General features: G+C 42.5%; 1 protein-coding gene and 1 pseudogene across 2 annotated transcripts in view; both read right to left on the bottom strand.

Annotated features, from left to right (window-relative positions):
• The window catches only part of MAMDC2 (MAM domain containing 2), a 153,091-nt gene that overhangs the window by 114,724 nt on the left and 11,481 nt on the right, over positions 1-26,886 (bottom strand). The gene's annotated exons all lie outside the window — the stretch shown is intronic.
• LOC123645900 lies at positions 1,505-2,571 on the bottom strand (annotated as a pseudogene).

Here is a 26,886-nt window from a genome sequence, read left to right as displayed (position 1 = left end):
TGTTCCTGGACTAAGCCCTTTGAGAGCTTAGGTGTTCCGGCATCACAAAATTATCTCAGATCCACGTGTCCTACACAACAGCCTATGCTAGTGGGATTCACCCTTCTAGGAGTTCTGCTAACAGTGGAGGGTGAGTGAGCCCATAGTCACCCGTCTATGGCATCTCAGGGCGGGGGGAGGATGTGTCAAGTAAAGCATGGTTTATTACCAGTGGGTGTACATCAGAGGCCAAGAGATGGCGACCCAGCTCCACGCCTTGACCACAAAGCACACCCGCTAAGCGGAGGCTGGGGTTAAGGCTGACTCTGGAAGACAGCTGCTCTGTGCGAACCCTGAGGTACTGGGGTTTCCAGATGGCCACTGCCGGAGAAACGACCAACTGGAGCCGGGCATCTGAAGGGGGCTGGATTTGCTCTGGGCCATCCAACCGCCCCACTTCCTAAACAGGTAGAATTCCTAAGGAAAGGAGGGCTAGACCTCTCTCTTAAAAATTCTGGAAATGCTCTAGGCCTACAGATGTGAGTGTGTGAGGCCTGGGATGAGGATTTTTTTGAGGGGGGAGATCACACTAATTGTGACATTTTAAAACTGTACAAGTATTTTGATATCTCTCACCACCATATTTAGTCTCTTCAAATGAAGGAAAATACCAACTAGTCACAGGGTTAATGACTTTAACAAGTTTACCCCTTCGGTTCCTGTCTGCAACACCCAATATCCCTTTGAAATACCAGAGAGACCTGGCAGTGGCCAACAGTAAATCCCCACCCCTCAGGGTTGAAAAGTTCAGGTTCTCTGAGCATTGTGTTGCAGTGGCACTTGTCCAGCACTGGTCCCTCCCCATAGTTGGGGGACTTTAAATGTACCAGTGAAAAAGCTTTCTCTCCTTCAAGGGGAAGAAAGAAACGCAGCAGATCTGGCTGGGAGGTCTTTCGTCTGTCCCGTCTCCTCAGCTCTCCATCAGGCTCTGTTGTGCCTTTTTTGCAGTGGAGCAAGAGGGACCAAAACCTAGCCTGAGTCACAAGAAACAAGACAGTGACGGGAGTGACCGGGAGCAACTGAGATACTCCTTGACCTCCCACATCCAATGCATGTGCTTCACAGAAAAACAACAAAAATAACAAGTCCACAAAGTACAATAGCCAGAATGACAAAATCCCTTCCTCAGAGGGTGGTGGAAGGCAGGAAGGAGAGGGGGGTGGGTAAATGGCTCAGGGAGAAAAACAGAGTTCCCAAATCAGTCTGGGCACATGCTAGAAACCAGCCACAGAGAGACCCGTGGTCCTTTCAGACTCGCAGTGCTGCTAAAAATTCACACGCTGGTGTCAGGAAGATGGTGCCTTCCGTGCACCGGAGACAACTTCCAATTCCTCAGAGAGAAGGGACTATGCAGAGGGCTTTGGCAGCGTGGGTGCTGCCTTCCCTGGCAGGGGGAGGCGAGCAGGGAACAGAGCTGCAGCAGCCTTCCTCCAGTCCCACCGGTGCCCTCTGGGTGGCAGGTGACTCAGTGGCCTGCTGCAGCCTTGGGTTTGGCGGGAGACGGACTCACTGAAGGGAACTTCTCTGCAGAGGGCGAGCAGCCCAGGGCAGACTACCCTATGCTGCCTTGTGGAAGAGTCTGTTGTTTACAAATGCCGCCAGGAGAAGAGGCAGCTGAAAAGGTGCGCTTCGCCAGGGGTCTTTGCTGCACTGGCACGGATAATGAATGAAGGAAAGAGGATAGAGAAGAGGCAGCCACTGATGATGTACGAGGACTGCACTGCTGTGAGAGAAGCCAAGGGCAAACCAGACCCAAAGCAGTAAGGGCAGTTCCTGTCTGTGCCTGACAACCGCGGGTGCATTTCCATCTCCTTATTGAACCAATGCTACTGGAAGTCGTGTAACGAGCAGAGAAGGGACATATACGGGAGACTAACCAGCTGACCCACAAGATGGATGGGAAACAGACTCACAAACATTCCCTGGACGTGGAAAAGAGCCTGCAACCAAAGGTTGAAGAGCATGTCAGCAATTATTTTGCTGAGACCAGGGAATGGGTGAGGCTTCCTCCCTGCTACCTCAAATGCTGGGTCAGCTCTATTTTGAGAGCAAATGGCATTTGCAACTTTGCTAGGCACAAACAGGGGATCACCCAAAAAGCACCGGAAATTTACGTGAGCAAGAGTTCCAGCCACGGCTAGACATTTCCACGTAGAGAGGGATCACTAATCGTTCAGGCTGTTGCTGACTGAAGCACAGGAATAAACACTCCATGAAATAAGAGGAGACTGAACCAGGATACGCCACCATTACAGGCTGCAACACTGGAAAATTCTACTAACAATACGTGACTCACTCTCTTGCTTCCACTCTACATTCTGGGTTCTTCCTCCCTTGCTCCAGGACACTACTTGCGCTTCAACGCTGCTCCTCTCTCCTTTGCAGGATTCGAGCATCTAGCTTTGAGATGGTACAAATACTCCAGGTGGAGTCTTCCATTCCCCTGACAAGGTCTTGGAGAGAGGGTTTGACACTGTCAGCCATGGCTTCACCACCCACACTCTCAACTACACAGAGGAGAGGGAAGGGTCCCCAAACCTCTCATCATGAAGGACGTTTACCAGTTTGTTATACAGGATATTGCAAAGGATACAGATGAAGAGATGCACAGGGTGAGGTATGGGGGGAGGGGTAAAGCTTCCATCCCTTCCCTGAGTGCACCACGCTCTGGGACCCCCCACATGTTCAGCTACCTGGAGGTTCTGGGATGAGGATTTTTGTTGGCATGACATGGTAGGTTGCACAACAGGAGGCTTGACTACCCATTTTTTTTTAACTTTTTGCCCCACCAACCCCCCATTGTTTCTTAATCAGCAGCATAAAACGGTGTATGGGCGCTTTGAAAAATGCCACTGAAGGGGCCTAAGGTAAAACATGAGTACTCTAAAGGGGAGAAACAGGGTAGGAGAGCGTTATCAGACTGATTTAGGGTGAATAAGATACACAGATTAAATGGTGTTTGCTCTGACAAGTCACCTTGGACGTCTGTCCTGTACACAAGACTGTTCTGTAACAGCAAATGAGCCTTTAAGTGTCATGATGCCCCGAACTGTGCACTATAGCGCAGTTCATTTCTATTTCTTGATAAAAAATTATAAGCAGGAATGAGTAGAGTTGGGTTTTATGTGAGTAAAGTGAAGTCTCTGTAATTAATGAGTTTGTTATGAGCTTCAAGGAAAGTTTGAACACAAGGGAAGTTTTTTTACTTGTAAATATCAGGTGCAGTGCTGTGATTTCACAGTTTTTACTGCTTGGCTGTGCTTTTGTGTCAGCCTGCCTCTCCAAAACTGAATCCCTGGTTTGTTTCTTGCAAACGGACCAATCATAGTCAAAGAACGGCGTGGCATCTCTGGTTTATGGACCCCAATAAGGAGGAGGTCTGGATGACCTGCACCTCTCAGAACACCCAAAGGAGAAGCGAGTGTCAATATATCTACTCTATAAGATGGACATGTAATGCATACAGCGCTAATGTGACATTATCATCATCTTAATTGGTATAAGGACAGAGTTCAGAAATCATAATTCCTGGTGCCCATTCCGAGCATCAGGAACCTATGCTGTCCAAATGATAACCATTTAAATGTGGCTATTTACATTTAAACTAATTAAAATGAAACACTATTAAACATTTACTTCCTCAGTCAAACACAGCCACATTTCAACTGCTCAACAGCCACACTGGGCCAGCAGCTACCATATTGGACAGCCCAGGCACACAACATTTCCATCACCCTGGAAAGTGCTACTGGATGTCACTGATCCAGATTAACCTTGGACATAACCTTGGGCCTTTGTGTTGAGAATCATCCACCAAGTCAGAGCAGTTAAAGTGCCAAGATGAGGGGATGAAGGAGGGTTTCACCTCTATTACACATCAGCTACTCCTTCATTCTTTGACATGATTAATTTAAAATCCTTTGATCTTACAAAAGGGCCATGAAAATACAGTGTCAAGCCCTCCCACCTCATATTCTGGAGCCACTACTAACTAACCATGATAGAACACACGATGAATTAATCCAGGCCCAAAACACAGGAAGATGACAGAATTTTTATAGTGCTAACAGATCATCTACTAATCTATAATGCTTCCTGATGCCAGAGTATTTTTTAAGTAAAGAGAAAACATTGTCCTGGCACTTGGGTTTCTCTCCTTTAACTCGTGAAGAATTCTAAGGATTCAGCCTTCCTAGGATTTCACAGCCATATATGACAATCTCCAAGGGAACGCTCCATGGTGCTTTTGCTCTAACAAACTGCTCTGCTAACTCTGAGCCTTGACACCTAGTTTAATGGGAAAGGCTGAAGGGATTATTTTTAGAGAACAATTTATTATTGAAACTCGCTCGTGTTTCCACTGAAGAGTGTAAGCATTCTCTAAGGCCCAAAAGAAAACACCCTACCATGAGCGAGTGATACAAATTCAAGAGGCGAGAGGCACCATACAGAGCTGGAAGAAGAGCACCAATCATCCAAAAGCACTTAGAAAAAAAACTTTGTCCCCAAACAATCTAGGCGAGGCCTGAAGCAGCTGCAGCTTTTCCAATTGGAAAGGATGAAAACTTAATGCAATCTCAGAATCGTTCTACACTCCAAAGCTAGGTTCATCATCTCCAAAGAGATGTAATAAAATGTTTTCCTTTGCCACAGAATTGGTGAACAGGATCCACAGCCTAGGGAAGAGAGGCCCTAAGTACCTCCATCGATGTTAAAGACAGCTGTCGGGGGCCTTCAACAACCCAAGCTTACGAAGAGGGCCCAGAGCTGACTGCCCTCAGCCTCATCCCAGCCCTGACACCCAGTTTGTAAAGTCACAGGGCATTTTGGGGAGCACATTGTTCCTGGTGAAAGAGGATTATTTTGCTTGCCTGTCCTATGCACACTGGTCTACTCCTTGTATTTTTCAATTCCCAACATGTCCTGGAGATTTCCCTATTTCAATCCTTAGTGATCTCCCTCTTCCTTCTGGACAGCAGCACAGGTGTCACTGTGAGGATGGACTCAACCCGGTCTCCTCTGCTGGACGCCTGGGTTGCTGAGAGTATTTTGCTGATATCAGTACCGCCACCACGAATAACCTTGCATGTGTGTCACTTCACACATGTGTGGGTCTATTTGTGGGATAGCTTTCTGGCAAGAGGACTGCTGCATCACAGGGCCAATGCATTTATAATCTTGGTAGATTTTGTCAAATTCCCCTTCGTTGGGTCATAACCTTTTGCTCTCTTGCCACCAATGTGTTAATATGAATGTCTATTTCATTGCAACTTCCCACACAATACTCATCCCAGGAAGTTTATTATACCCTAAAAGTTTTGAGTAACATTTCTTAAACTTTGTAAGAATCATTAGAGGGAATTTGTTTAAAATGAAGATTCTTGTGATCCACCCTTAGATATTCCAATACAGTGGTCTGGCTTAGAGCCTAGAGGGCTGCATTTTAAACAAATATTGTAGCGATTCTGGGACAGGTGATCCTAAGACCAATGTTTTTATAAGACATTTAGAGAGTTAGAACATCCCTGCCAAACCGCAGATGGTGGTTTTTGCAGGCTGAGCTGCAGAGGTGGTGCTGTGCAGCGTTAGGGTCCTGAACTTTGAAACCCAGGTGCCGTGGCTTCCTCGCTTGCTAGATGTGTGTTCTTAAGCAAATTACTTCACCTGGGTGTGCTGCTGTTTAGTTGTAAACTGGGTCTAATAATACTATTGCTTCTAGGATTAAATGAGCTAAAAGTTGTAAACACTTTCAATAATGCTTGGTCCTTGGTTATTATTTTAAAAATATTTTCTTATATGGTAGAAACTGCTAGTTATCTACCCCAATATCCATTGTCCCCATCTTCCACGGTAACGGAACTCCTGATTTGGGCTGGGCACAGCCACCAGAATGAATACTGTAGTTCTCAGCCTCCTCTACAGCCCTCTGTGGCTGGCCGGTGAGACACAGGAGGACAGGCTACATGATTTGTAGGCTGCAGCACAAAAAGTGCAGCTAAAAGTATTAAATATAAAGCTTTTCCATTTCTTGCAGGGTCTCTCTCTCAACCTGTCATCACGATTTTTATTTGCTATTTTATGTTGCTCCCTCAAGCTCACAGACACTTGTCAGACAAATGAAGTCCCTCACTCTGGCGACTCAGTGAAACACAGCCCCTGGGCTGCTGGGTTTGCCCTCTTGCCAAATGCCAGCCTTGCATTTGGTGCCCCGGTGGTGGGGAAGTCGAATCAGACATCTCCTCTTCCTACTGTCTTGCTACCCCAGCACACCACGGACAGTGGCCCCCCAGGGTATTGCAACCTCCATGCTAGTTGTCCAGGTGAGGGAGCTGCTCACTCCCACCGAGTTGCCTACTTCGCTAGCTACGGCACCAGCATCTCAGGGCAGGGACCACTGTCACCATGCCCTGCCACAAAATGCCATGAGCCATGCTCCACTTGCCTGACACCGCCCCCCTGGGGCCCATGTGCACTGGACAGTGGGCTGCTGCAATCACTGGGTAGGGATGGAGAGGGGAGGCTGGGAAGGTCCAGGGTGTCAAGGGGAGAGGGTCCAGCAGTGAAGGACTGGTCCTGAGGAGGTGACAGGAGGCAGGAGGTGGGACCCTGCATGAGCTGAGGCTCCAAACCCCTGGCATGTGCCCCACTGTCCCATTGGACTTCACTTAACAAAACATAGAGTCAAACATAAATGTATGGACAATTTCAAGATGGTTTAACTACCCGTTGAACTGCAGTGGTCACATGCTCGTGGAGCCAGTCTTGCATGTAAGCATAAGTTTTATGTGCAACTTTTGGGAAATGCCCTTGATAGCATGGGGAATTTGCCATTATCTGAGACCACGAGGATAAGGGCTACAACTAGGCGTGGAAAAGTGTGAGTGAGACAGAGCCTGGATGCCAAACAACACTCTTTCATTTAAAGCTAATAAGGTCAGGGTTCTTAGCCTGGGGTACAGGGATTGGTTTCAGAGGTTCGTGACACTATAGACAAACTATTATGTATCTGAGTAATTTTCTGGGGACAACATCCATGGCTCTCATCAGATTCCAAAAGGGCCCACGTTCTGAGAGTTAAAGAAACATAGCCACGGGGACTGAGCTTCGAGCAGCTGCAGACAGAGCTCTCTTTGGTTGTTTACATGTTGAAGTAATAACAGTCCCTAGCCAGATCAATGTAAGATGTAGAAGAGGGCAACATGGAAAAGACACCACCAGGACTGGAATGATGAAAGAAGGGGCTTGTGGCCAGGCTAGGAGAGAAATTCTAAATTCTTTATTCCCAGTACCGTCTTGGTGAGATGAGATTCATGGCTTATACCAGAACCATAAACGATTTGCACTTGATCACTATTTGAAAGTTGCTAGGCTCCTGTATATAATTCACATTATTTGAAAGCTGCGAGCACATTGTCTGTAATAAATCATTACAGAATAGTGTTTTTTTTTTCCAATTAGTCTTTTCAGTGTCTTTGGCCAAAGGCCAGAGTTCATGAATCTTTCAGTAGCTTAAGCGGGGGTGTTCGAGCTGCAGAGATCATATTGACATTTGAAACAGCCATCCTGGAACCTGGAAAAGTCGGTCCCCTCCCACAAGAATTATCTTTTGCCTGGATGGAGAGTCTTCCCTTGGGGCTGAATCAGCCCCTACTCCAGCTCTTGGTTTTGTTTTGGTTTGAACACAACTGGGACACTTTATTACAAATATTCCGTGCTCCTCAGGTACAAGATGTACAAGTACCACAAAGTAAAACAAACTTGGCTTGTCAGAGTGAAAGCCTTTTCCCTTTGAAAGCACATATTTGCAGATACTTGAGCTTGGAAATGAGAGCTTGACTCTTTCGCAGCCTATTTGTCATTCCCTTACACAAATCTCTGCCGCATCTCAAACAGAAGTCATAAAAATATGTTTTCAACTTTCTTCTTAGAATGTGCCCTTCTTGACTGTAATTTTTGGTGCACTCTTCTATCTCAGCCTTTTCTGTTTTAATTTGGCAGCAACAGAGACAAATATATATATTAATCTGCTGATGATTCAAAAGTTTGGGAAAGTATTTAGCTTAGAGAGATAATAGAGTCTAGTGGTTAAGAACCTACACTGCCTAGATTCAGATCCAACTCAATATAACCTAGGCAAGTTACTTAACTTTTTCACCATGCCTCAATTTGCTCATCTAAAAGTCGGGATAATAAGAATACCAATATCCAGCTCATAGATTTGTGGTGAGGATTAAATGAGTTAGGGCTGATATATAGAAAATGTTTGCTAAATATGAAGCTACCAGTATTATTCTAGTATATGCGGTATCATAATTCTAAAATTAAGAGAATTTATAATCTAATTTGGAAGAGACTAGAATTCAGGGTGGCTTCCTTAGTACTTATCTGGTGGAAAGGGGGCCTCAGCTAGAACCAAAAATTCACTCCTTGGGAACTTGAGCTTCAGGCAGACAAGTGACACAGTGGGAGCACCAGTGATCACTGTGAACCAAATTTCTCTGAGAGGGGTTTTATGTTGAGATGGTGCCACTGGGCAGGAAAACTTGACACATTGTTCTTTATAAAAGAATTGAAAACAAGGCAAACTAGATGAGGGTTAGCATCTTCCACCCTCCCCAAATTACCAAAGCACTGAAAATTTCTTAACAATAAATACATCTGAGATTAGTATTAATCAGTCATAATATTGACAGCATCTGCTTAATGGGAAGCCAATCTTTAATAAACTATGAGGTTTTAATCCTGAGTGGTTCCTGAAATAGTGGAAATGAGGGCTCTTTTAAACATTTTACATTTGTATTTTTAAATTTAAACTCCCAGTGTACCTCCTTCCTATTGTATAAGCTCACTTTGTAATGTACTCCCAGGAACTTTGTGGTAAATTAGAGGGAAACATCAATTTCATTTTCGGTCCCTTCCTTTAGCCTCTGTGTTCATCTATTCATTATTAATCTTCTCCAAGCCCAGGTGCTCTCCCTCTGCCCAATTTATTCGTTTCTTTAAGATTGTCACTTTGCTTTCTCTCTAGAATTGCTGACTCCTGATACCATCCCCCATCAACAACCTCCCGAATGAAAATGCTTCCACCCACTGCTGAAGAGAAAAGTCACCCAAAGGCTGTACGGTGCAAATTCTTTGAGTTTATCTTATTCATAAGTAAGAATAAAAATAATACCTCATGTATGTATAGAACATCAAGGTTTACAAAACACTTTTTATCTTGACTGTCTCCATTAACGTCACAATAGTTCTGGGAGGTAAGTGAGGAATATGGCAATTCAGCTCATATGTCAGAGAAGTTAGACAAGCAGACATTCTGATCTTACGAAATTTGAGGATCAAAAAAAGAACATTTTCACCAAAAACCCTAGATTTATGACTTATGCTTGGTTCCTAAGTTAATTATTTCTACTTGAATGGAAAAAAATAGAGTAACTTCTTAATTCTGGAACCCCTGGGCCATAGCATGGCCTCCTCAATTGGGGAATTTTCTGGTTCCTGAAAGGAAACTATGACATCTTAGGTAAAGCAAATACTGCTCTCAAGTTTTCCTTCATCTCACGGTTGGTCTCCTTTACAAGGGAGAGACAGTCAATGTGTATGGTAAAGCACACACTATTAACCCAACACAACTCAAGTTAATTTTATCAAAACCAGGACCAAGAAGCCCTCTCATTCTGACAGACAAGTAACTTCCTTCTGACCTTTTAAAAATTACTCTTTATTAAGCAATTCCATTAGGTCCTTTTTAAATTTCTTGTTTATAGAGTTCCAGATATTGCAGGTTTGGTGTTAAAAGGTTCATATAAATAACCGTTGCTATTCAAATATTTATGTGGTCATGATTTTTTGAAAGCTTTGCAAATAGCAACTCTATTTATTGAAATATTTTTTAGCAACATTATATACTATATTTAAATCTTAGAATATTTACCTTAAAAAGGAGGGAGAAGACAATTGAGTATAGACATAGCAGAGGAACATATTCTGCTATAAGAATATATATAGGAAAAGAAGAAATGGGATAAGACAGTGAGTATATAAGCCAAGGATCTATGACAAATAATATCTATAAAGAAGGTTCAGAAATAGTCTAAGGTTTGAATATAATTCATTACTCAAGTTGCGGGCCAGAAGACCACATCATAGATGAAATACATTATTATAGGATCTTCTTGTCTCTCAAGTCAATCAAACATCCAATCGCTAGGAAGCTACTGAACACCTACTATGTGCTCAGCTATGTACTTTTAGTGACTCAAGTCTCTGGATGTTACTAAATGCTTATATTAATATTATAGATATCTGTACTACATGGGAATGTGTGGGGTTTTTGTTGTCGTTGTTTTGTTTGTTTTTCTTAGAGCTGATGGCTCAACTTCCCTATTTCTTACTTCTTCCAAAGGATGAGTCAAGATTAAGATAAAGAAACTCTGCTCTCCAAAAAAGAGGGCAAATCCTTAAATTGACTGGGATATATATATATATATACATATATATACATACACACACTTTTTTTAGCAGTGGAGCTTTTTGAAGACTATAAGCCCATATGGGTTTAGTCTTTCTTCCCTTTCTCTTTCCATATGCCTGGAGTGGTAAGGGCCCAGGCCCACTCTTCCACAGGATAAAACCAGATCTTGCTTTTTCTCCTCCCAAGAAGCAGCTACGTTCATGCTCATTTTGTGCATGATTATTTCTCAGGAAACTCAAGAAATTGAGGGGTAACTGGCCAAGGAAGGATTTAGGTATTGGTGGATCTCCCAAATAGCATGCCAGTTTCTAACAATGCACAATGAAAATATGATCAACCAGCCAGCCCTCATTCACCGTACACTGTTTCCAAAGTTCAGCTCAGCTCTTTTGCAACCACCGCCTCCCAAGAGGGTGATCAGAGAAGTCTCAGACAGGGTTGCAAAAAGGCACGTCAAGACTGTTTTTCTTAGCTGAGGAAAACGTCAAGAGGAATAAATTCTTCTTCAGTCAAGGCCATGCTGACACGAGAATGATGTCCTAGGAAACAAGGGGAGAGCAACCAAAACAGCAAAGGTTTCTGGCTGAAATTCTCCAACGTTTCCTGTGAACTCTTCAGGAGCAAGAAGTTCCAGAAAGCAAAGCAGTTCCCTCCTGGGTGCTACAGTGGATCAGGGCCAACACAAAATATTCACGATCATCTTCAAGAAGTTCCCCATTTCAGGAATTGGAAACTTCAATTTTCTTCCTTGAAACAAAACTTTGGATTATTTATAGCCTCTGCTAGCCACTATGGAACAAAGTAGCCTTTGATTTTAAAACTTGTCAGGAACCCTATCCTAAACAAATTATCCGACTGTGTATGTTCACAGTTTCCTTCCCCTATCATTCATAAAATATTTCCAATGACGAGTCCTGGCTATTTGATCCACAGGAATATTAAAGATTCTGAGACTTACGTTCACATACATTAGCCAAGAAAGCAGGCAGGTGTAATAGTTGCACAAGAAAGTTGTGCTATGATTGGTAAAATGCTTAACATACTCTTAGCCATAATAAATATAATTACTAATAATAGTTGTGTGGCTCTTTAATGTGACCAGTGAAGTGACGACTATGGTAACAGAAAAACAAAACAAAACAGGAACAAGAAGAATGCAAACACTGCTGGTGTGCATGCAACCGAAATGCCACGTGAGATGGAAAATATGTGAATAAAAGAGAAGGTACCCTTCAGGGAACTCATAACCGAAGGCTGAATCTGGGGTTTTCTTCAGCTTATTTCTCTTTTTCTCAGATATACACAAATCCTCCCACTATGTTCTACTCCTTCCGAGCAATAGCAAATCCCATCCTTTGTGTCTATCGATGTCTCTAGAATGCACCTTCTGCATCCCGGTTCCACTGGCCCCTCCATAATTACTTGTAAGTAGGTGAGGGCTAGAGCCCCAGTTCTGGCACCCCGGTCCCCTGCTCTGTACCACAGTGGGCTGTGTTTCCTAGCTAGGGTTCAGCCAACAGGAGGTGCTGGAGGGAGGAGTTTGGAGAGTTGCATGGAGGGAGAAGTGTGGGTATTTTCCTCTGTCCCTCTCTGCCTTAGGTAATGTCACCTGACCTGTGGCTGCATCTCCTTCCATGGCTGCAGCACGGTTCCATGGCTCCAGTGTGATTCCAGCTTTTGCCAATGACTACTCACTAGCTGGGTGACTTTGGGCTATTTACTTAACCTCTCTGTGCCCCAATTTGCTCATCCATGCGATGGGGCGATAGTCTCTATCCCATAAGGTCACTATGATAATTACCTAAAGAAATATCCTTAATGTTCTTAGGACAATGCTTAGTGTGCAGTAAGCACTCAATAAGTGTTAGCTAGAATTCTTCAACTTTGACCTTTGCTCCAATCACATCGAATCATTCTTTTACTGCAATAAACTTTGTTACCTATCTTTGAGCCTTTGCCTTACACCTGGCTTACCTTACCTAACTTTCAAAATCCTACCCATCCATCGCAGCATATTGTAAATTCTACCACACAGAACTCCTCCCTCTTTGGACGTCGAGACACCCTTGTATCTCTCCCATTGCACACATCACATTTTGTCTTTGGATTTAGATGTTTGTCTCCTGTTTTCTCTAGGCATTTACTCTTTTGAGGGAAGGATCCGGCCTCCATTGTCACTGAATCCTGCCCAGCCCCATGCTCCCTGCTCCCACAGAAGAAGTGCCCCATAAATGCTCTTGTGCTTGATCCCCAGCTCCAGGCTGTGCCTCTACACACAGGCTGCCCTATAGGCAGAGTCATCATGGTGCCTTTAAGAAGTAGTACGTAGCCCAGAATAATCATAAAATAGCCCTTTGCCTATTTCGCAAGTTAACTAAAATAAATATTTTCCCTAATTTTATAGTCCCTCATACGTTTAAGGCGTCAAAACTGTCAAGCTTAACTCGGCTCTAAATTCTCTTTGTAAGTCTTATAACAGCTCTTGGTTGCAGCATGCTTCATCATTTGCACCAGCTCAAATCAGTTCATTGGAGCCACACAGCATTCTTTATGGGATACAGGGTAGGGGTTTTCTCCTCATTTTACACATGTTGAGAATAAGACTTACGTCGGGTAATGCCTTGAGTAAGATCCCATGGCTCAGCACACTCAGACCTGGCTGGAGCCGCACATGGTGGTACGTTGAGGTCTGGTTCTCTGATCTAGCATCTCCATCAGGCGCTGTTGCCATGGCAGCACCACACTGGTGGGGCACAGAGAAGGTCTAAGAGATGCTTTCCTCATAAACAAAGTGATTTTTGTAAATTATCCAAAAGAGCTGCATCTCCCACTTTACTTTTCCACTTGCATCACCAAACTGAAAGATTCTATCCTTAGATAGTAAATGCATATAAACACCACATCAGCCAGAATCTGGCCCGTAGAATCACCTGAGTTCTTTGACAGATTGAAGAGCTCTGAATCTATTACTTTTTGCTCTAGGTACAGTTTTTCCCCTTGTGCACTCCAAACTTTCTGAGAGTTGGGGCCTGGGCAACTTTTTTCTAAAATGTATAAGGCACATAAGTTTCACTACACAGCCATTTCAAAGGATTGTTGGTAGATAGTAGATACCTGGAAATCTACTGTGTTGATATATCTATATATCTGGGCAAGCAGAAAAGAGTAGCCTGATGATGGTATCTGTGCCATAGACAAGAGACACTGACATGCTGTGCTGCAGATCCTCCTTCAGGACTGAAGTACTTACTGCACCAGATGCCGGGACTGCCGCTGGAAGGCAGCCCTCAGCTGGTCAGCCCTCTTTGGAAAATGCCTCCGGTGAAGAGACCTGGCACATCCACAACCTTTTTCCTGGATACTAGTCATAGGGATATAAAGGCGTGGCCCCCTGCCCCAACTTGGAACAACACAAGGGCCAGTCCAGCTCCAGAGCATCCATGAAGTAGACTGAGGCCTTTGTTGAGGTTGCATCTCAGCCCAGTTTCTCCCTCTACCCAACACTGCTTCCTCCCTTTCCCTTCCTCAGGTGTTGATTCCAGGAGCACTCCTTCATAAACTTGCTAATCTCCTTGGGGACTGCTTCCAAGGAACCACCTGCAACAGAGAGTAATGAAGAGGTGCCATATATTGACTGACTGAATTGCTCAATTCATTAACTGAGCCATTCATTTATGCATTGTTATTGGCAAATCCTATTGGCTTTATTTTTCAAATATATCCCTAGTAAGACTACTTCTCACTTATCTCTCTGCTACCCACCAGCATGCAATTTAGAAAAAGACAAATGAATTGTAGAAAAGACCCCACCCAGAATGCCGATTAGAAAAAGGCATCTTTCCTCCTGACTGATGGAGCCTCTGGCTTGATGAGAAAAGCCAGATGGCCTTGAGCAGTGAACAACCTGTACCATTGTACACTATGGCCTCGCAGCCATCTCTTCCTAAGCCACCATGACCTCTTGTCTGATCTGTAACCTCTAGCTGCCCTGCTTTCCCCTTGCCCACTCACAGTGTACTCCCCATGCCAACCTGCATGTCCTTTTTAAAAGGAAATGAGACCACGGCCCCTCTCTTCTCAAAATCATCCAACTCCCACATATGCAGATAAATCCTATTAGTCCTTGAGTTCTCTGGCTCGGCAGCCTCTCACCTCATTTTCTACTGCCCTCCCTGGCTCCCACTCACTCTGTTCCAGACACACTGACTTCTCAGCTGATCTTCATGTTGACGAGTCCACTCGTTCCTCAGGGGTGTTGCCCTCGCTTTACCCTCAGAGGCCAGAAAGCCATGCAGCTGTCCTCTCATTTCCCTCGGGTCTCTGTGCAACTGTGACAGAGGTCTTCCCAGATTGCCCCCACCCTCTTCGTACCATCTTCCTACCTGCATTGATTTCCTCATAACACGTGATCTCTCATATACCTATTTATATGTTTGTTTTCTGATTCCCCTTACCAGAATATAAGTTCCACGAGAGTAGGAACTTCGTTTTGTTCACTACTATATCCCAGTCCCTACATAACTGCCTGAAATATCATAGGTGTTCAATAGATTCTGTTGAGAAAAATGACTGAATAAACAAACTTGTTCACAAACAACCTTCAGCTCCTACCAAAACGTCTGCAAGCACACAAGGAATAGGAGGGTGAAAAACTGACGGAATCGTGCTCGTTAGGGCTATGTAATGTAAGACTCTTGAGCTCTGGCAATTCTTACAAAATAATGGATGAGATTGTGAAATAATTTTGGTAGAAACATAGTGTACTTCATCCGATAGCTCAGCCCAGTGGCCAGGCTAGGGATTGGAGTAAAGTGCACGTTTTCTACCAAAATGTGACTTCATAATTCTACATGACTTTCCTGCCTTATTCTGATTTCTGACTCCTGCTTGGATGAGACACAGTCTATTCTCTTAGATAAAAATTACAACATTTTTCCAATGAGCATAGAAATGTGCTTTTTGTACGGTCCACCTCCTAAACCAAAGCCATTTAAAGTAGACTCTAATACTACTTTAAAGAACTCAACTATTTATATGTGGATAGATTAGTAGTCATCAAAAATCTTTATTTTCTAGACAGAAGTTAGGATTCTTAAAGAGAACTCATTTGATTTTAATCCCTGACATTTTGTGCAACATACATAGGAAATCTCATCAATCTAGATAAATCTAATGTATTGGAATGTTCACCATAAAGCACCTTTCAAAGACGAAGATGAGTTTTTAGTAATAAGACTTTATTTCACACTTGCCTCCAAGATTTGGACAGATGATACACGTGGTTTTTGGTCAAGTAGGTTGTAATCATTGTTAGTCATTTCTCCAGTATGTTTTCGAGGTGATTTTGAGAGAAAGAGGTTTTATTGATTTATTCTTCTCATTATATTTCATATAGACAGATGGGAACATGATTATTTGCCTAAATATTAATTCACATGGAAGTTAAGCTCTTGGAATGTTGTTTCCACTTGAGTTACAGGAGCTCAGCATTCTCTTGATTTCATTTTGTTTTATTTTACAGCATGAGGTTACATAGACAAAGTACCAAACCAGGTTTCTCACTGGCTGGTAGTGGCCTCCCTCGGTACTGACTATGTGACCTTACACAAGTCACTTGGCTTTCCTGTACTTCAGTTTCCTCCTTAGTCAATTCTCCAATTTAGATGTGTTATGTAGTAAAATTTTTGCTATTTAGGAAGTTGAAGGATTTATCTGCATAAGTGCCATGGATGGAAACAGAAAATTATTTTTAAAAGCTATGCTCCAAAGATGGATTATACACACACACACACACACACACACACACACGCATGAACACACACACACCTCTTTGTCTCTGAATGCAAACACAACTGCAGATATTACACAAGAAATTGGTTGTAGTGGTTACTTACAGGGAGTGGGATTGAGGCTTGGGGAGAAAGAAAGGAGTCTTTTAATTTTAATTTATATATCCTTATATTGTTTTTAAATTGTTATCATTTTTATAAGTAAAAGCTTCAATAGTGATGTGAGAAGCACATTTGATTTGTCTTTCAGACACTTCTGTTTTTTAAAATAAAGAATGTTTATTCCTTTATAATGCAGCAAAAATCGGTGAAGATCTTTTTCAGTACAATTCTATTTTTTCAGGTGGTTTCCGTTTAATCATCGATCAGCACATTGAAAAGAGAAAAGGCTTTGGAATGAAGCCAACTTGGGTATAAATCCCAGATGTAATATTTAAAAGCATATACTTCAGGCAGATTGTTTGAGCCTCAATTTTCTTATCTACAAAATGGGACTAATAATAATAATACTTAATTGCAGGTTGATAATCTGTTGGGCAGATTTTAAATAATTAAAATAAAATACCTAATAAGTGTGTGGCACAAAGTAGGTTCCAGTGATAACTATTAATAATACTATTACCATCTTCTTGTTTTCTCTTTTAAGATCTAGTGATGAATGAAAAGACATTAAGTTACAAGACAAATTAACACTATTTTCAAAAGATGGCTTACTTAACTACTTAGTTCTAAAATATAATAGTAAAAATACTTTATTATATTTTTTCTTTTATTCACTTATCCAATAACATTGAACTTCATTTACCTTTGACATTTTTGGAATAGGGTCAAGATCTATTCCAAGAAAACCTGGGGCTCTAATCATAAAAGGCACCCACTCCCACCCCAACCAGCCCCTAGCCCCAGTTAGAAAAACGTGGTAGGGGGGAAAGGCACGTCTCAAATCATGGTTTGGGTGTGGTAAAGTCATAACATGTAACCAAAATGTACCCCCATAATATCCTGAAATAAATAAATAAATAAATAAATAGAAAAACTTGCTCTTGGGGAAGTTCTAAGACAGCACACATTTTCTGTCTAAACCCTGGCACCAGGTTTGACCTGGTGTCCCTCTTTGTCCTGTACTTTGTCACACTTACTTCAACCTTTTGCCTCCCAAGTACTCATCCAATCTCAACTGGCTCCTATGCCAGTATTAAACTAGAGTTTAAACCAACACCTTTTGTGAGCCACAACAGACATGTGCTGTCTGAGTCAGGGAACCAGGCCCTATATGAACTTCAAGACAAAAATACTGAAATGAGTATATCCAGACTCTAGTCTTTTTGGCCAAGGCCTGTGTCCTTGTTCTTGGCATGAACGAGTTACAGTCAGTACCCTCTGCCATTTGGCCTATGGAAGTCAAGTTTTGCATGAGGCTCAACCTCTTCACGGGAGGGAGGTAATATAATTCCACCTATATCATTAGAATCAGACAAGAGGATGAACAGAAACCCCATGTGATGTGCATGCAGCTAGGCCATTCTGACTCCACAGTCATTTCTCTCTGTTTTTCAGACCTTCATAAATAGTCCCATCTGTGGTTTCTTAAATAATTACCTAACCAATGTGATTCTGCTTTACAGATAAGAGTCTCAGATCAGAATTAACTAGGGAGGTGGAATGCCTTTAATGCAAGCCACCTAGGGACCATGCTTCTAATCCTATTTAATTTGGTGCATTTTGAGGGTGAAGGGAAGAGTTATATGGATCATAAAACCCAAGTATGATGCAGTTGAAAGAATCCTGGATTCTAGCCTCCCTCTATAATTCTACCTTTCCAGGCTTCTGTTTCCTCATCCATAAAATAAAGGGTTTATACACATGATCGCCAAGGTCATCTGGCCATTCTGTGATTCCAAACACTTCAAAAATAATAGGCACAAGTGAAAAAACTGGGCTCTTTGGATTGTTTTTGGACAAAACAGAGGATACCAAAAACTTTGGTTAATTCTATGCCACACAATGCAACTGTTTTCAGTCTGTTCAACAGCAGCAGGTGACAGGTATATCTCTCTGTGCTACAGGGAAAGAAATTCACAAGTGGCTTCATGGAGGAGTCATAAAAATTGGCTTCCTTAGCCAAAGGAAAGCTGCTCAAAACTTCTATTCTCTGTTCACCTCAAACTGCTCTTGCCCAAGATCACCAAATGCCCTCCTGTTGCCGAATTGAATAGTTTCTCTTTGTCCTCGTTTTATTAATCAGCTGCAATAACAGCTGGACACTCTCCCAGAAACACTCTTCTTCTGGCTTTTAAGGCATCCGTCTGTCCTGGCTTGCCTTCCTCCTGTCTGGCCACCCCTCTCAGCCAGGGTTTTCCAGAGAGACAGACCTCCTGGCTGGCATCTTCTCTCCATCTCTACTCTAAATCTTGGAGCACCCCAGGGCTTGGTCCTACACCCTCTTTCTCTTCCTTATCTGCACCATCTCCCTAACTGATTTCATCCATCCCTGGGCATCTGATACTATCTGCAGGCTGATAATTCCCAACTTGATGTCTTCCCCGTGGACTTCATCTCTGAACTCCAGATGCCCATGTTAAATTATCTATGAAACATTTGCATTTGAATCTTTAACAAATGCTTCAAAAGTAATGTGTCCAAATCAGAACTCTTGGATTTTCCTGCGTCCACTAAGGCCCTCCCCCACCTGACCTCTTCCTCTCTGTCTCCATAAATGGTCCCACCGCCCACCCAGTGGCTCAAGCCAATGACCAAGATAGCATTCTGGATTCTCCTTACTTCCCACAACCATGGCATGAATAAATCCTGTTGCTTTACCTCCAAAATATTGAATATATCCCAAATCCATTCTTTGACTCCAAAACCTCTACCAGCATACAAATTGCTCTCATCTCTTGCCTACACAATTGCAAAGGCTGATTTCCTGGCTTCCATTTCACTCTACCATTGATTCTCCACAAAGCAGCCAGGGTGGTCCTTTTGAAATAGAATCCAGACTTAATCCCTCCAATGGCTACTCATTTCAATCAGATTAAAATCCAAACTTCTCACCACAACCTAAACATCCCTCCAAGGTCTGGCCCTGCCTCCCTCATTGTGCTCTGGCCACACTAGCCTTCTTGCTGTCCTTCTGTCACACACGGCTCACCCCTGCCTCAGGGCCTCTGCACTGCTGACTGTCCACCTAGCATGGTGCCCCCTCCCTCATTGGTGCATGGCTGGCTCTTCTTCCTTATTCTGCTCTCAGCTCAGTGCCACCTCTCCAGAGCTCTCCTACCCATGAACTGAAGCAGGCAGTCCCATCCCCTCTGCTTTCCTAGCATGCTCTTTAATTTTACTCCTAATGCACCTGAATTGACTTCATCTCTTTCTTTATGTGCCCATTGCCAAAATTCCCCATGCAATTGTAAGCTCCACAAGGGCAGGGTTGTTTATGCTTGCCTTCTGGGTTCCCAGGGCTAAAGCACCCTTCTTTCTCCACCCAGAAGTGAGAGTGATCTTTACAAAACAAAAATCACATCAGCTCATTGCTTGCTCAACACCCCCTCCCCCCGGCCAAGGTTTCCCATTTCTCTCAGAATAAAGTCCACTCTTTCCCGGGGCCATCACCAGGCCAACACGATCTGGCACCCAGGCACCTGTGCGACCTGCTCTCATTCTCACTTGTCCTCCCTGCAGCCACACTGACCTCCTTGCTGGTCCTCAAACACATCATGTGCTACGCTCACTCCCTCCCTCATTCAGGCCTCTGGTCAACTGCTTCCTCTCTAGAGAGTCTTTTCCTGCTTACCTAAGCCCAAGGAGCTACTCCATGCTGTCCTATTTCTCTGCATGAAACCTATACCACCCAGCACATCATACCATTGTTTGGTCAGTCATTTATCTTATGTTTCCCCACCAGAACACACGCTCCACGTGAGATGGACTGTTGTTTTGTTCACTGTTGAATCCCCAGCAGCTGGCATCCAAAGATCCTCAGTAGATATTTGTTGAATGAATGAATAATCTGGTCTTGCTGAAAATGGGTAACTTTTTCTAGATTGTGCCTGTCTGGGTAGATCATACCTAAGCAGTAGAAAGACTTATTCCAATAGAAATTACTCCTTCTTTTCAACAGTTTAGGTCCAGAGCTGCAACCCCTGTGCTCCAGTTAAGACAGCCACATCTATGGGCGAGAAGAAAGATTTTCCTGCCCTGTCCCTGCTTGTACAGCACTCAGGGCTCCTCTGTTCCCTTTCGGTTTCTAGTCAGGCTGACCGCTTGTGCACTTGAAACTCGTTTTCTACATTTTAATTCTATTGACTTTGAGGAGACATATCTTTAGAGAGAGATTAAAGTTCCCCCGAAAGTGGTGATGTGTTCTGTAATTGAGCCTGTTTTTTGTTTTATTAAATGTTATCGTGAACAACAAGCAACTACATTCCACTTAGAGATTCCCTCACTTGGCTAAGTAGTGTTCCAAATACAAACAATGCAAGCAGCTTGGGAAAACGGGCATAACACAAATGAAAGCAAATTAGACCTGCTGATCTTTTTGTTTGGTTTAAAGCTTTTTGTTGGCTATAAAGCATAATGGTGACTTTGGATATAAATTTAATATGCTCAAAATTAAACTATTCTTTTTCCTACAGTCCATCTTCTACTAATCCTTCAATTGACAAACTCACAAATATTTACTGAGCTCCTATTGTCCACCCAGCCCTGGTGGAGGGGTAGGAATGGTGGGGGAGGCATGGATAGATACATAAGTATATGTGTGTGTGTACATATATATGTGTGTATATATTAATATATATATCACTGTCCTTCCAAAACAACTACTCTGATTTTTTGAAATAAAAATATCAGAAAAGCGGGAAAATAACAAAATGAAAAAGCAACTGTAGAAACTTCAAAATCCTAGATAACCAATGACAGTTTCTTTTTTAAACTTCTGCTAAGAAAACTACTCCCACTGGGCAGACTGCTGCCAAGGCTGGTAGGGAAGCTGGACTCTGGCAGTTCTTCCAGGCTTGGGAGTGACCACGACAGCTGAATCAACATCTCTGTGGACAGACCAACAGCAGGACAGTCCAAGGGCTTTCGTCCACCAGATTCATTAATGAGTTCTGAATGGTAACATTTCACCGGGTAGTTACCCATACATTTAGCTCATGTGCACCAAACACCAGTTCTACAATCCATTCAATCAACAAGTCCGAAGCGCTTCTTACGGGACTGGGACCAGGGTAATTCAAAGGAAGCCACGTGCAGGTTCGGAGACCATCTTCATTTAAAATTTTGTCATTTTGCTCATCATGAAATTTTTGCATTAATTTTGAATTTTTAAAAATAGTGCATTAAAATATTAGTTATCTTGATTATTGAGATTTTTGGCACTACCTTAAATTTTGCACCCATGGCGAGTGCCTGACTTGCCCCTGGTCTAGGCCCTGCTTTATCACACACCGGGCATTTCACTAAGTCCCGGGATTAAGGCAAGGAAGAGACATGGATGCCAACTTCTAGAATCATAGCTTAATAGGAGGGAAAAGGTATGTGCTGAAGAAAAGCCAATCAAATGAAGGAGTGGTAAGCACTTTAAGAGAGGTTCAAAAATCACGACAGTGCTTCAGGAGTGACAAGGCAGGATAGAAACCACGACAACCCGTCCTGCCCCAGCCCTGCCTCTTCTAGCTGTGTGATGTCAGGCAGACCACTCAACCACCAGAGACTTCTGTTTCCTTATCTGTGACCTAGAGGGAATGTCACCCACCTCAGAGCATGGTTGTAAGGTGAAACAAGGTTAAGTGCACGAAGCATGCAGGTGCCCACCATAAATGGCAGCAGTTAGTAGCTGTGATTCTATTGAAGGGGGCCTAGGGAATAGCCCATAACTCTGGGTTATGACACTGGGTCCCCCAGGCCTCCATGGAGAGAAGGGCATAGAAATGCAACACACTGTGTGCATTTGCATAAGGATGCATGAGAAACGGGGCCACGCACTCACACCCAGTAATTGGCAATTTCTTTTCAAACTGCTTCCAGAGTTCTGTGTCATTTAGGATCCTAAAAGAAAAATCTGCGATAAGGGAGTGTTTTCCATATGATCTGTAGTTTTATTACCATGATGGATTTCAGGTATCAGTTTGGTTTATCATAGGGGAAGAGAAAAGCATTAAGACAATTGTTTGAATAATTCATACACAACTGGTAGTGGGAGAACCTACACAGTTTTCTGAAAAATCACTCTCAAACCACAGACTAGCTAAGGATTTACCCTTTACACACACACACACACACACACACACACACACACACACACAAACTCCTCCTTATTCATGGCTGGGCAGTGTCTTAGAATTTAGTTTCTTTCTTTGCTGCAGGAATTACTTCCTAGGTTTGTCAAAAGGAGAAAATATTACCTTGTTTCTGGGAAATCAATCTGTTCCCACAGTGGAACACTCACTCAAACCAGCAGACAGAGGGAGAGTTGGTGGCACCACAATGGCAGGACTAACCCATAACTGGAAAATCCATCTTTTCTATCCATTTCTTCTGCCTGGATGCATCCCTGAGAGAAATGCATCGCTTTGCAAAAAGTCTCTATGATGCTTTTAAGCTCATCTGGGATTTCATTTCATTGAACAGCTCCTGACAACACGTTGGCCTTTGTAGATTGCTAAGGCCACATTGCCACGGGGACTAAGATTCATTCATCCATTTGTCAAACATCTACCGAGTGCCTCTTTGGTGCCAGACACTGTGTTAGGCGTGGGAGAATCTCTGGTGACATGAGTGAGATGGGTTCTTCGCTCTCACAAAGCTTAGGGTTTAACGGGGTTGGAAGTCAGCAAACAAATAATTAAATGCACAGGAAAAATATCAGAGAGCTAATGTGCTAGAGAGAGAAATAAAATTAGGCGATGTGACGGTAACTGGGAGGAAGGTCAGCCTTGAGATGGGGTGCTGGGTGGGGAAGTGACATTTCAGCTTAGGCTTGAGTGATGAGAAAGAGAATGCCCTGTGATGGTCTGGGGAGGGGTTCTGGGCATGCCCAGGAAATGGCACTATTGCACACCCTGACCTGTGTCATTCACAGGTGAATGAAGCGTGCGCTGGAGCTCCAGTTCATGGAGCACATGGACTGGGTTTTGGGGTGTGGTAGTGCAGGTCTCACAAGAAAATAACCTTTGATCTTGACCCCTTAGCTTTTAACAGATGCTAATGGAGCCATCAGCCATTGCAGAGTCTCTGGAAATGATGAAAAAATTTATTCTTCAAGGACTGAGGCCAAAGAGAATGGAATGTAGTGGTAGAAGCTTTCTTTTTACTTGTAGGAGATTGAAACTGACTTTGGGAAGTGGGACGTGAAGTCAGTTTTGTGATAATGGCACTAGGTTACCTGAATGAATGAGGAAGGAACTTGTTCCAGGCTTGGAAGAACAAGTCCTAAGGGACCAAGAGCCAGTGGGAAGAGGAGAGAGGGGAGGGGATCATGTGAGATGAGCTTAATAGGTCTATTATGACCGCGGGCCCTTATGTGTTGGTTCCTAAAATACACATCATATCCCACGGAATGAACTTAGGAAATGTTAAAACAATCTATCTACACCCTAGTTTCTTCATCCATAGATAGTACCTTCCTCACTGAGTCATTATAAGACTTAAATGAGAGATGCATGTTCCTATCCCATGGGTCAAAAGACATTGCCCACTACTGCATGAAAAGACAGAAAAACCAATCTCATTCCTCTGACTTTATCCAAGGTTGAAGGATATTTCTTGTTTTGGGGCTGACATGTTGTTTCCTGCTTACATCCCTCCTCATTTGAGTTCAAATGTCTTTTTGCGTAACTCAAGCAGACAAATATTACATTTTTCATTTTTCCTTGCATAGGGATACTTGACTCATTTTCAAAACAAGACCATCAAGATCATCGAGGAACACAGTTGGACTGGAATTTGTCCAGAGAATGCAGGGCAGTCGTGGGGACCCTTTGAGTGTGAGACTCTCACAGGAGTTCCCAAGTTAATCCCATTTAGAACTTGGAACCAAGCAGAAAATTCTTCTGTTGTCCCAGGGCCCTGTGCCATTTCTAAAGGAAAAGATTGATTTAAAATTTCCTCAAGTTAGAATTCACTTCCTCAAATTAGAATTCATTTCTCTCTGTCTATGGGAGAATCTAGAAGAATATTTTTACATGGTTCTCTTAGTCACTCACATCAGAACTCAAGTAGAAGAGTTTCTTGCCTCAAAGTGGAGTGAAAAAAAAAAAAAAGAATGTGACAATTGCTATATCCATCACAGAACACAGTCTGGAGCCAGAAAACCTGTTATAAAATATAGCCCTGCTACCTAGGGTCTCGATGATCTTCAGGTTTCTCTATGTCTCACTTTTCTCAACCCTAAAATGGGGATAAAAATAGGATCCAGCCTCACTGGGCTCTTGGGAGGGTTAAATTAGTTAATATTATAAAACACTAGAACAACATATACATAAAAGAAATCACTGTCTAAGGGTTAGCTATAACTACCATTATTATTTCTATCACAAAGATCCCCTGAGACCTCATGTCAAGGGAGAATGGGAACAGAGGCAATATAGCAGAGTGGTGATGTCCTTAGTGTTTGAACAAACCTAGGTTAAAATCCAGGTCCTATCAATTACTTACTGAATTAACTTGGGAATGTTTAAAAAAAAACCCTCTAAACCCCAATTTCTTCATCTGTAAAAAGTATCTTCCTCATTGGGTTATTATAAGAATTCAAGGAGATAACACACGTAAGGCACTTAGCATAGTATTTGGCATATACTAATTACCCAATAAACATTCAATAAAATAACGTCATTACTCATTTTCCTATTGAATCTTCAGGTTCAACGTCAACACACTCACCCACTATTCAGTAAATGCTTGCCAGTGCCATTTTGGTCTCTGAGCTTGTTTTTAGCTACTCTGAAATGAGATCTAAGGATAAAAGTAAAAAACAATCATCTATGTATCCACTTTCAAAATATTGAAATAAAATATGCCAGGCTTCATCCTCAACTCCCAGCTGAGAGTACCCTGACAGCAAGCCATTCTTCAGCACACCTGGGGGCTGGAGACAGAGACTAGAAGGAGATTGAAACTCTGAATCCCTGTTGTTCACTCTCCAGGCTTTTTCCTTTGTCACCATCTCCAAGGCAAAGTTCTTAAATCATCCGAGTCTAAAACCCAGCATCTTTTGTGTATGACTGTGATTCACTGCACATTTGGATAGAATGATGGTGACTATTATCTATTTTTCCAAGACCCATTAATTTTCCAAGAATTCTTAGACTACTAGGCTAATATTATGCCCAGCAAGAGATCACTCATAAATGTGTCCAAACTTATTTTATGACAGGAATAATATAGCCACAAAAGTACGAATGGCTTCCTAATAACCAAAATGAAAAGGGTTAATTAAAAATATAAACCATTTTGTACCCTTTTCATCTACCAGCAATTTTTATTGCGAGTAGCTGATTTTGTGGAGAGACAAGAGGCTCAAGGAACATTCTGAGGGGTGGGAAAACTTTGGTAGCAACTGAGCTGTCCACTTTCAGCTGTTACACAAGTAGGTCACCCTCATCCTCTCTCCAAAGTTGGTTAATAGCATACTTGACAGGCAAGATGGCCACTGGGACCAAAGTTGAACCCGACAGAAATGAAGACATAGTTAGTAATTATTGATGGGTTCTTTAAATGAAGATGGTCTAAAAACCTGGGATTACAGATGAATTGTGCCTCATGCAACTTTCAATGCACTTTCAGATGTATTATTCCCAACACCACTTCTCTTGTGTTCTACAATATTCAGCACAGAACCATGTGTAGGTAGTTTGTTCAGTATTTTATGTTGACAACAAAGATGCAAATCTGAATCACTAATATATAACCTGGGATATATTCATTTTTTTTGTTTTTCCTATATGTTTTTCCAAATGTGAGTTCTAAGGGAACTAATATTCAGTGTTGATTCTTTTTTTTTTTTTTAAAGGTACTAATGTTTTTTCAGAATCTGTGAAAAAAGAAAAAAGTTTTCAGGAACAACAGTGCAATTTCAGACATGCGTCACTCATTTTCAGGATTTATAATGGAAAGCCAAAGGGCTTCTTTCCATACAGCTTATACTTTAAAGTTGGCTAGTGTAGGATCAAAACATACTTCAAAAGAAAATTCTCCAATAATCTACCTAATTATCCATTTTTAATAAAGTCACAGAAATAGAAGAAATCTGTAGACACTTAAAAAGAAAACTTCCTAAGTTATACTTTCAGATAAGATGGTCTTAATCATAAAATATTGTTAAGCAAAGGAGCCAGCTTCCCAGTGAAGCGAAAGCATATTAAAGTCACGTTCATTATAAGCACAGCCCCAAATAACACTTCAACTCTCCTTGGCAGTGAGGCAAAAGTTTTTCAAATAAGGAATGGAAATTTCTCTAAGCATCTAGCTAAGTTATATATCACCTAGCTGTATAGAAACATTGCCATTCTGTTAAGAGTAATAGAATGAATAAGTACCAAAATGCTTGTCTAGAGGGGCAACCAGCTTGCAAAAACACATTTA

The sequence above is a fragment of the Lemur catta genome, chromosome 10 (assembly GCF_020740605.2).
Source record: "Lemur catta isolate mLemCat1 chromosome 10, mLemCat1.pri, whole genome shotgun sequence".
In the NCBI taxonomy this organism is placed as follows: domain Eukaryota; kingdom Metazoa; phylum Chordata; class Mammalia; order Primates; family Lemuridae; genus Lemur; species Lemur catta.
The sequence above is the reverse complement of the archived record's forward strand: the minus strand, read 5'-3'. Positions and strand labels throughout refer to the sequence as shown.